The 12,353-nt window shown below is 35.8% G+C and overlaps 1 pseudogene; it reads left to right on the forward strand.

The window, feature by feature from the left end:
- LOC137621810 (innexin inx2-like) overlaps window positions 1–11,219 on the forward strand; it is a 160,357-nt pseudogene extending 149,138 nt beyond the window's left edge.
- The last annotated feature ends 1,134 nt before the right edge of the window (window positions 11,220–12,353 follow it).

The raw sequence follows: 12,353 nt of genomic DNA on the forward strand, positions 1-12,353 counted from the left end.
GTTTTCATATATCCATAGTTTACGTAAATGAGTGCGCTCATTATTCATATATTTCAGTCTTGTCTACCCTGACTTTTCTTTGGTATCAATAAAATCCCCGTAAATTTAATTCAAATTTTACTATTACGCTGAACAATTATTTGAGCCATTCTAAAGTCTAGGCCCGTGACGAAGTAGATAGAACACGGTGGGAGGATTTTTTTATGTTCATTGCGAAATGGTTCATACATTTTTATAAAGGGGTTATTTTTGTGCCGTGGAATAGGTGCGAGGTAGCCTACATCATGAACAAGGGAAGTTATCAATCCTCAAATAGGGGAATATAATTGTGGCGTTCATGGTGGACTGAGTAGGAACTCACTCTCTCTCTCTCTCTCTCTCTCTCTCTCTCTCTCTCTCTCTCTCTCTCTGCTCAAACTTTAATAAAGAAAATTACCTGTTATATAAGATACATTGTGTTCATCCTATGGGATTATTCCTTGTTTCAGTCGATGGTTTACAGATACAAGTGTTATGAATGAGATATCAACATCAGTTTTTCGTCTCTCTTTTATCCCTTTCTCCACCATCGACTCGACCGTTGTTAGTGGCGTCAGTGCACCGTACTGTAATGTCCTTAGCTTTAAGATTCCGAACCCTCTTCTTTTCTTCCATCTTGCTGTCCTTCATGGTACTACTGCTGGAGGTTATTCTGCGTTGCACTTGGTTGCTGAATGGCCTTCTTGGCCCCAGTGCTTTCTGGCCTAAATTCATAAATCCAATGCAATCTCTCCATTCTAGCTGCGACCTGCAAGAGTCGGCTAACAACTCGGATTGATAGATTTTGTTTTTACTATTGTTGTCAATCTATATTCAATTACAACTTTTGTTCATCGGTATTTATTTATTAATTCTAATGGTGACGTGATTTCTTTACCTATTATCATGACTCATATGCAATCTCCGCATCCTAACTGCGATTCGTAACAATCTGCTAACAAATAGGTAAGTAATTAGCTGCTTAGGGTTATTGAGGAACTCGCCCTGTCCAAGACTCGAACGCGGTACCATAGCATTTCTAGCGAGGCGCGCGCGTACACACACACACACACACACACACACACACACACACACACACACACAGCTCTGAAGGAGGAGTTCAGGAAGGATGATTTTGGGACAGCGGTGAAGTTTGCTCCGTGCGAAATTGAACAAGATTATGTGAACCTTTTTTTTTTAGTTATTTGTGTGTTCGAAATACCTAAATTATTTCTTTTTATTTCAGACATCAAGATTTTTTTAGTAAAACGTGCTGAGTGGCAGTCAATATACATTCATCAATGCCTGGCATGTATTTATCGATCATTTATTATATACATGGAGGAGTGTTTGGTAATAGAGAATTATTTAATCTTTCTCTAAATTCTATCTAATAAGATTTTATATAAGACTTCTTAGAATATCAAAATTTAACTTAGTTATTTACTAAAATAGAAAATGCCACTGTCGTAGGTTAACATGAACTGAAAAAAAAAAAGAAGGAGCATTTCATGTCAAACGTAACAATAGTAGAAGGTTTTTCCAATTATGATCAACTTTCTTTTTTATTCTGAATATGTTCAGTTACTTTATCAACGTTTAAACAAAACCAAACATTGAGTGAATGTCATTTATGAACTAGAAGAGCTGGAGAGAAATATGATCTTCCCACCAATATTCTCTCTCTCTCTCTCTCTCTCTCTCTCTCTCTCTCTCTCTCAGCCTGTCTAAAGAACTTACTATTTCTAAGCCGCCTATCTCCCTTAAGAGCCAGTGCTTAATCCAGCATGTATACATTTAAGATTAGATTGACTGAACCAAACAACGACTTCATTTGCAAGTTTAAGTCGCCTTGACTTTGGAGACTTGACAGACTTCAAGTTTATTTATTTTTTTATTTTTGTCTTCCTGTCTCTAATTTAGAAGACGTTTTCTGTTTACTTGTTTCATATATGAATTTGTGTATTATGAAGCGTTGAGTATTTTTACGCCATTGAAGCACAATTCTTCAATCGACATCTGATATGTAAGTAGTCCCACCTAAGCTAGTACTAGGATTTAGCTAGGCATCCAAGGCAGTAACTTGAGCGACACCGTAGACAATCGTCTTACTTTGAGTTTTTGTTTTAGCTGTGTTGGCGTGTTGTGTTTACATTGAATTTAATGTAGCTTAATGGTAATTCTAGTCTTCTGTTTGTATGTTCGATTTTGATTATGTGCTGTCTTTTGTTTAGAATAATAGCTATTTTCTAAAGGGCAGGGAGTATTATATAAAGAGCACTTTGTGCAATTAGGATAACATTGATTTCATTTAATATAATTGCAGGTGATTTTATTTAATATAATTGCAGGAATAAAATTCAGTGTAATTGAAGGAAATAATTAAGGTTTTGTACAATTATAATAAAAACAGTTACAAGGACAATATGAATTATAAACGTAGTATGATATTTAGAATATCCCTAGACCAGTATATAGTGCTACATGTTCAGGGAAAATAAATCATGTTTTTATTCATCCCAGTTCATCAAAATACTGTGACATAAATAATGATCCTGGCTGGTTTTAAATTAAGATAGTCCTCTTCTAGCACGGACTCTTCCTCATAGGATAGCCAGTGTAATAATAATATTCCCTTTAAAGGATATCTTTGGATGGCGACGATGACGTCATAATTATTCATGCACGCACGCAACGTTAATTACTTTCAGGTTACTAAATAAGAAGTGGTTGAATTCCAACAAAAAGTTCCACCCTCCAGATCACAGCTCTTGTTTTGCGAGAGAGAGAGAGAGAGAGAGAGAGAGAGAGAGAGAGAGAGAGAGAGAGAGAGAGAGTAAATGGCAATTATTTTATTTCTTTGTTTGTGAACTTTACTCAAAAACTACATAATCAATTTCAACAAAAGTTGGTGCATTTGTGGGGTATGATCCAAGGACAAATTCATTAGATTTTGAATGAGATACATCTCAAGCACAAGACTGCTTTGCTTGACGAAGGCAGGCTCTCGACTGAGTGCCCCTCTAGTTTATTTATTTATTAATGAGCTTCACGTAGTGCCTTGCTGTGATTCGCTTTTTCTACTTTTTTTCTGGTTTCCTCAAACGATTACCGGCTTCCTCTTCTAGATTTCCCCTATGCATAATAATATATTAGTAATTAATGATAAGATATTAGTAATTAGTGCTCAATTGCTCAATTTGTTCCCTTGCGTACTTTTATCGCCGCAATTTTATTCTTGTTTGTAATGTTGTCGATTTTCCCTGTTCACGTAGTCATTATCAGCACAGTTTTTTCTTTATTTTTTTATATCAACTTTTCTTGTTTTTTATTGCTTCAGGTAACAACATTTTCTTAGTTATTAGATTGCATAGTTATACATACAGTATATATATATATATATATATATATATATATATATATATATATATATATATATATATATATATATTTAAATATATGTATGCATATTTACACATATGTGTATATAAATATACTGAATATATTTATTTATGTGTACTGTATATTGATTTATATATATATATATATATATATATATATATATATATATATATATATATGTGTGTGTGTGTGTGTGTGTGTGTGTGTGTGTCTACTGTTTATAGTGTGTACTTGTATGTTTATATTTTGTGTGTATTGTTTAGCCCCGCCATATTCACTTCCACGTCCTTCATTGTTCCCCCCTCCTTAATTTACATCCAAACTTATTATTCATCCTTCCCAGGATCCCTAATTACTCCTCATCCTAATCACTACCCCAACTCCCAATCACTCCAATCGAAAACGCTCTCTTTGTGATTCGCCATTCCTCGGCCTTTGCTAATGGACTGTTATCAACGTCTTTGTCTTCATTGTTGGGTCATTAATCACTTCGTTTTATCGGTACTAATGAGAATTTTGGATGTATGCCGGGCGTCTCTCTCTCTCTCTCTCTCTCTCTCTCTCTCTCTCTCTCTCTCTCCTGTGGTTTTTATGTCATGGTGATAAGAACAATGTTTCTAAAAGAGTATCTTGGGAGTTTGTTTTTTGTTGATTTTCTTTATCGTTTTTATTTTTATTTTTTTTGGAGGGGGGGGGGAATGTATTAAGATGTTTTTAACTCATCTCTTTTTGAGGAACTGTTCGAGAGGTAATATATATTCTCTCTCTCTCTCTCTCTCTCTCTCTCTCTCTCTCTCTCTCTCTCTCTCTCTCTCTCTCTCTCTCTCTCTCTCTCTCTCTCTCATTTTCCTCCCTTCATTATTGACTTCCATATGCCTTTCCATTTTTACATCTTGTATAACCGTGGAAGGTCTACGCACATAGGGTTTCATCCACGAAACTGGTCAGTACTCAGACCGCTGGTTTACGTGTGTGGGGTCAGCTACCTCACTCCTACCCAAGGACTTAATGAGAAGCCCCAATGAATTTTCTATTAATGGAGCTGTTCTTCCATATTTTTTATTTATATAAAAAATAATAACATCGATGCAGGATTGTCGATGACTTATTAGACTTTTTTTCTCTTTATTTGGGGTATTAATCAGCCTCTTTTATACCATCTCTCTCTCTCTCTCTCTCTCTCTCTCTCTCTCTCTCTCTCTCTCTCTCTCTCTCTCTCAGAGGGATGTATTATTAAATTTTGAGAAGGCTTTTGATTACGTAAGCATGCAAATTATGTACCTGGATGTTGGTCGACCATTGCGGATCGCATCTAGGGTGGAGAGAAGTCGAGGTAGGGAAGAAAAGCTGACGTAACTTGTATACCATAAAAAACTAAGGACCTCGACGAGGTAATCCTCGGCCTACGGTGTTGAAACCATTCAAAAGCATTACTAATTTCTCTCTCTCTCTCTCTCTCTCTCTCTCTCTCTCTCTCTCTCTCTCCTCTCTCTCTCTCTCTCTCAGGATGCGCAATAATAAACCGGACCCCAAAAAGTGTTGCACGAAGGCGTGTCCCGGTTTAGACTCCCGAAATTGATTTAAAAATGGTGCCATGGTTTATATGTCTGTATTAGGAGGAAGTCAAGTTTTGCTTATAGCAGTTTTTATCATCCCCTACCCTAAACCCCTCCTCCCCTCCTGCGCATTTTACCTTAAATTGGACGTTTTGTATAATGAACCTGGTCCACAACCTGCTGTGTCTGAAGATGAATGTCAAGGTCTATTCTTTCTAACATTAATGTGGGTTTTTGTGTGTGTGTATATTTATATATATGTATATATATATATATATATATATATATATATATATATATATATATATATATATATATATGTGTGTGTGTGTGTGTGTGTGTGTGTGTATGTGTATATACAGTATATATGTGTGTGTGTTTTTGTGCCTAGATATGTACAGTATGTATAATATATATATCAAACTGTATTTGCAAATCACACGAAGCAAATTTCCCTGTGCTCCTCGTCGACTGGAAAATATTAGGCCTCTTCTTAAAGATAAAATTTGATAAATGTATTTATGAGAGAGAGAGAGAGAGAGAGAGAGAGAGAGAGAGAGAGAGAGAGAGAGAGAGAGAGAGAGAGAGAGAGAGAGAGAGCGCTACTTGTTTCTGTGGTTTACTGCTAGCTTTCACGTTGGCCTACAAGAACCACACTCATTTCGACCTTATGCTAAGATGCCTTAAAGCCAGTTTCATTTCCTTTCTGTTCTTTAAGGGATCTATGAAAATTAAATTATTTTTTAACCGCCACTTGAGTAGCCAGTTCGTTTTTTTCTGTTGACTGTCATCCTATTCCAGCGAAATATTTACTGGCGGTATAATTTCTCACAAAAAATATCTCCCTTGTATAATAGAGATCAAGTCTCTCTCTCTCTCTCTCTCTCTCTCTCTGCGTCAGTGATCTTAGATGTCACCAGGATGCCTTAAAACTTTAAATCTCTCTCTCTCTCTCTCTCTCTCTCTCTCTCTCTCTCTCTCTCTCTCTCTCTCTCTCTCTCATATATATATATATATACACACACACACACACACACCAGTAACGCACAGCATCGTTGATAAACTTATAACTACTCGGTCTCTCCCCGTTTCTCTGTCAGGGGGAGAGGTATTAGTCATACACTGGTGAGAGGAGGATGCGTTTGTGTGTGTACATACATCAATCTAAATATATAGCCGTAATTTTTGCTGGGTTGCGTATACTAATTCCAATGTACTATTATATACATTTGTACTATACTAATTGTTTTTTCTTTAATGAGGCGCATTTGCACTGACTCGCATTGGTGCCTTTTTAGCTCGGAAAAGTTTTCTAAAAGCTGATTGGTTAGAATTATCTTGTCCAACCAATCAGCGATCAGGAAACTTTTCTGAGTTAAAATAGCACCCATGCGAGTCGATGTAAATCTGCCTCGCTAAAAAGAATTGACTATTGTGGAATTATATAATTTTACTGGATGTCAAAGAGTTATTGGGTGCCGTTTGATTTTTTTTTTTATTTTTTTTTATTGGGTGCGTTTTTTAGGATTCACTTCAGTAAATTGCAATTGCCATTTCAACTTTCCATGGCAGCTTTGGTTTTCCACAATTCTTCCGTTTGCGTTTCAGTAAAATATTCCCAGAGCGATGAAAAGAATTTGATGTGAACAAGTGGACGCGCTTGGCTAAAGGCTGCAAGTGTGCAAGAGCCCGTGCCTGGCTGGCCCTTTCACTCTAACATCAGGACGCACTTCTTTGACGCCAGATGACAAATCATCAGTCTATTTGACCATAGATGTCTTCCAGATCGCTAAAACTAACCGGTTTCAAGTTGTTGTTAATGAGCATTTGAGGTTAATTATTTGCATTTCGTTTTGGCCATGCAGACTGCTTGGATATACAGTATATATATATATATATATATATATATATATATATATATATATATATATATATATATATATATATATATATATATATGTATATATATATATATGTATATATATATGTATATATATATATATATATATATATATATATATATATATATATATATATATATATATATGTATATATATTGTAGTTTATATTTGTGTCTTTTATGCATTTTTTGGAAGTTTATTTATAACCTATTGAGCTTTTCCATTAAGAATCTTTGCAAACTTTGAGTAGTAAAGTACTAGAAATTATGATGATAGTAATAGAAAATATAACAGTGATAAGAATTATAATATTAATTATAAGCATTATAACAATGATAAGGTTTATTATAATAATGATAAAATTTTATATAGTAATATTAATGATGATAATGATATTAGCAATGATTTTAATTTTATTTTATTTTGGGAAATACACCAGAAAATTTATATAACTATTGTTTAACATTTCAGTACCGTGGACGATGGGCTGGAAAGGGAAACCTGGAAACGATATCCAGGAAATGCAACCTGGGCGACTGGTTCCTAATCTACCACCTGGGCAAAAATATGGAACCCACCGTCTTTGGAGAGTTCCTCAAAGAGTTTGCCAAAGAACTGGAAGGAAGTGCTTCGACGCTGGAACGAAAGCCCATGCTGACTGGAAGCTAAATCTCAACTGGAAAGTTGTTCCCTCAACCCCACTCCCATCTCCATACCCACCTTTGCAACGAGTTATATGATAGGGAACAAATCAGCGGATGTGTGACAATGGCTTTTTGAGGAGAATTCCAGCTTAGGGTTTTAGTGGCTTTGCGAGGAGAATTCTAGCATGGCGTTGAAATGGCTCTGTAATGTACAACTGAGAAGTTTGTCAGTTGATCCGATGGTATTAAGAATAGAGTTCTAGCTTGGGGACATTGATATTGGAAAATTCCACCTTCTTTTCACAAATTTTCATAAAATTTTCTGCTTAGAATTGAGTTTTCTAAGATCCATTTACATCTTGGTAGTTCGATCCCTGCTTACTCTATCACAGTTTGACTGAAGTCTGTTGCTTTGTAAATGACTAGATAGTTATGCAATATTTTCAAATCATAATCAATCTGATGACTGGAGAATTATTCTAAGATACAGTCTCCTACGAAGAATCGTTGCGAAGCATTCCAGTCTGTACATGATTGTGCTCGATCCACTCTCCCATGGATTGTAATTCTTCTTTGTCAAATACTTGTTTGCCATACAAATCAATGTATTATTGTTATAAACATATTTCATAGCTATTGTCTCCCCATGTTCTCTAACAGGGACAAAGGCTATAGGTGGATCCTATTCGTTCGTCTGGGAGTGGGCAGAATTGCCCATTACTGCATTTAAATGTTGTTTATTTATATAGATTACTGATGTATTAATTTATGATTTTGTTTTTTGTAAGTAGCAAGGTCATCACTCACTTTGTATTTTCTTTTTTTTTATTGCTGTCTTATTTTTTTGTTATTGATCGTGCAACAGTAATTGAGAATAATTCCAATATCATTTTTATATTCCTTTCTTGCTACTTTTACTTTTCTGGTTGCTGCTAATATTGTATCGTATATTTGAGAAGTACGGAAAATATATTTTTATAAGTTTTCAGAGTTAAGGCTGAAATCGAATCTTCCATGTGAACTTGAATTTATCATTGATATAAGGGCACTCTAGTTGGCATTGAACCCGGATGATCTTTCTAATATACTTCCTATTATCAATCCTGAAATATTTACTGTAAAAGTAAAAAGTAAAATGAGTTGCTTTGTTTGGTGCCAGTTGGTAATTTCAGTTTTGGAGAAATTTAATGTATTATTTTGGTGGCAAGATGCGAAAAGATGCCAGAAAAATAATGTTCATATGACATCGCCTTAATATTAGGTGAAAAGTTTATGCTATAGTACATAGTTGAGGGAAATGCTGGTGCTTTCTGCCTATGTTCTTGATAGCAGAAGTAGCATTTTTTTGTAAGCAAAAACGTGTTATATTTTCTTATTCTGATGTAATATCAGTGAAGTATTGGTATTTGATAGCATGTTCTTGTGCATCGTATATTTTTATAGTCAGTATTGTATCCTAAGGGTCATTCAGCGTGATTTCTGTGCAAGAGATAGAATCGGCTGCCCATTACATACGGTCAAATTCAAAAGTCTGTCGACAGTTTCTCGTGTCAGTGGACTTAACGCAATCAGTAGGGACTTTTGAATTTTATTGTACATTAGAGTACTAAGGTTGTTGCCTGTCATCATACCCAAGAGATCATATACTATGAGGACCTTACACCCCTCACCCCTTTTGTGTAGGAATTTATATTGTTCACTTAAGAGGTGGTAGGATTAGAGAGGAATATCATTGTCAAAGCTCTCTAACCCCGTGGTGGCCTTATTTGATTCGGTTTCCCTAAACAAGAATAAAAGGGCAATTAAACAAAATAGCAAATAAAGGCTCTAATTTTTGTGCCATGGATTAAGTAAAGTAAACCCTCCCAAGGGGGTTATGTAGAATTTCTTGCTCTGTTATTTGCAGAGTTTACGTGTAAGTTCTGTTTACCCACAAAGCTGTGCATTTCTTTTGCCTCCTTACAGAAAAGGAATGCAGAGCTGAATGGTAGCAGTTATAATCTTGTGTAGATTGTTGAAAGACATGGGCCATCTCGCTCTCGTTCATACCCCACCCCCTCTTCCAGATTTCTTAACTGTTTTATTCGGAGCCACCACCTTAGTTTCTTTCTAAAGTCTGTTTGGACATTCACTTTTTTGAAAAAATCCTTTGGGTGATATGTATTTTTCCTCCACATTCTGCATTCCTGCATCTCCTTTACCTTTCCCACTTGACTGTTTTCCATATTGTCGTAAACAGGTACTCTGTATTTTTATTAGTATCCTGATTGATTTTTTTCATTCTTCTACTGTACATCTCATATTTTTTGCATCCCTGTATATACCGGTCTGTATTTCATCCCTTGATTTCATACTTCCCCTTTTGCATGTCTACGATACAGTATATACAGTATCATAAATATTGAGACACTGGAAAGTCCATACCATACGAGAAAAGTATGAACAAATGAAAAGACTTACATCACTATAACGAGAAAGGTCACTACAACATTGTGCCTTAATTTGCTCAAATGATCCCAAGTCTGATGTAATATTGAATTGTGCTATTTATGTCTTTCAGATAAACTTGCTTAATTTAAGAAAGATACAGAGCGTGATTGAATGAATGTGTTGTGTTGTATCAATTTATACTTTCTGTTTATCTGATTTTCAGGTGCCAAGATATTAATATAATACACAAATACTCACGTGTCTATAGTTGTGATGTCCGTCATCACAAGAATCACAGTGATGGATTTACCAGTTTGTACCTTTAGATTCAAGTTGCACTAAGAATGTGTATGGCATGATGTATTCCTTATTGTCGAGAGTTTCCAGGTTAGTTTACTCTTCAAGTTGATTTTATGATTACATATTTTTTTCAAAACATCGTAGTTTATTTTGTTGCGGTAATGTACTGTCATTTATCATGTTTTGTTTTAAATTTTTATTTATATTTACTTGCATTTAGTCGTTTGTACTCTTGACCCCTTAATTTCATCTATATGGGTGAAATTATTTACATATTGCACAAAACTGTTATGCAGAGCTGAGCTGCAGCAGAGGTAAATAAGAGAAACAAAGTCATACTGTTCTTTTTGTAGATATTGATTGGACAGCAGGTACAAATAGATGAAGCCAATCTGCCTTGTTTTTTTATAGACTTCAGTTGACCAAGAAAGGAATGGAGCCAAACTTGTGTCCATGAAATAGGGCCATATCATGAGTCATACTTGTTCATAAATCTTGGTTTGTACAGGAGAGCTTATGGATTTGACGAAGTTGAAACTAGATTGGAAGGAAATACATAGTAAACATGGGAAAGCGAGTGAAGAAGGTGATGCTGCGTTTCCATGTTACATTTAAAAGTGAAATCTTTGCATAACTAGGAAGTATAATTTCCGTAATGTATAAAATCAACTTACCGCTAAGTAGAGAGAAACATTCTTACCACCAAAAGTAATATTGTTTCTGGAATCATCTCAGTTGAGTTTATTCCTCCTCCTGTTGACTTCACAAGAGCTCTGGCATAGCTTTGGTATGATCTCATCAGATGTGTCAAGAATTTTTAAAGGTCAAGTTGTGTCGTCACTTAATACAAGGTCATGTGTCTTTAATTTCTAGTTTTCCTATGTTAAGTATGCAAAAGGAAGCTGTGAGTAAGTGCCTGCTTTATACGTTCCACTACTGGACCGTTTTGAATAAACTATTTAGTATAATATTGTTTTACTTCTTCATTGATGGTTTTCTTACGATGAACTTCAACAGTTCAAATTTACAGCGAATATTTTTGGGCTCAAGCCATGTCGTCCTGATGGAAGTTCCTTAAAGGCAGCTTCCTAGGGTATATTACAACTACGGCGATATTCCCAGAGAATTTACCTTAAGGTACCCAGAATTCTAACTCCTGGAGCGAGTATCCCTAAAAAAGACCTTAGGGATATCGTAAATATCAGCGGACGTATTCTTGACACGCCTCATAGCAATCTATACCGCGAATAGAGTTAACACTTCGTAGGGGTCAAATGGCAAGAAAACGAAAACGATAAGAAAGGGGGGAGCCGTTCGTAAGGCATCTCTCCTCCCCGTTTCGTAAGCGTGCCCTGCGCCGCTCACGGCGCCATCTGTATTCCTTTTTGCGTAGCTATACGACTCGGTGTTTTTCCGTGTTACTACCAAAATCTTGGATTTACTCGCTTATTATGCTTTCTCCAACTTCTTCTGCCTCGGATAAGTTGAGTACTATTTCTTTTATGTATAAATGTAGGCTCTTGTTTAAAATTAAAGTAATTAAAAGAGTTATCTTTGATACAAGAGCTGTTGCCTGCTGGAGGCGTCATGGACGCTGTCGCTCGCTAGAATAGGATTTATTTGTTAGCAAGAGCGACGTTCCCAGCCCCTTGCGCTTTAATAATTAGCTGCTTAGCTTAATTAGGAATTCTGTTATGATGCGATAGTAGTGTGCCTGGCGAAAGTTTTGCCTAGGCTGACCAACACTAGTCTTCGTAGCCTAGTTGTTGGCCCTTGTACTTCCTGCATGATAATTAGTCTTCCAAGTGTGATTTTATATTGCTTAAAGCGTTAGGCAACGTTATACATATAAGCTCTTTTTCGAGTATTTCCCAAGATAGTATTGGAGTGAGTTTCGGTGATTTAGGTAATCGATTCTCTTAGTGCCTAGGCTAGGTTGTCTTAGGTCATTGTAATATTATCTGTTTCCCCGTTTGCTCCCTTCTCTTCGGGGAAGGGGCAAACCCTTTCCCTCTGTTTAAGCCTTAGGCTTAACTCTAGTGGTTTGTTTTAATTAAATTTCAAATATACCTATGCTGGAGTAGTACTGTACCTTCCTGCTC

The sequence above is a fragment of the Palaemon carinicauda genome, chromosome 28 (assembly GCF_036898095.1).
Source record: "Palaemon carinicauda isolate YSFRI2023 chromosome 28, ASM3689809v2, whole genome shotgun sequence".
Classification (NCBI taxonomy): domain Eukaryota; kingdom Metazoa; phylum Arthropoda; class Malacostraca; order Decapoda; family Palaemonidae; genus Palaemon; species Palaemon carinicauda.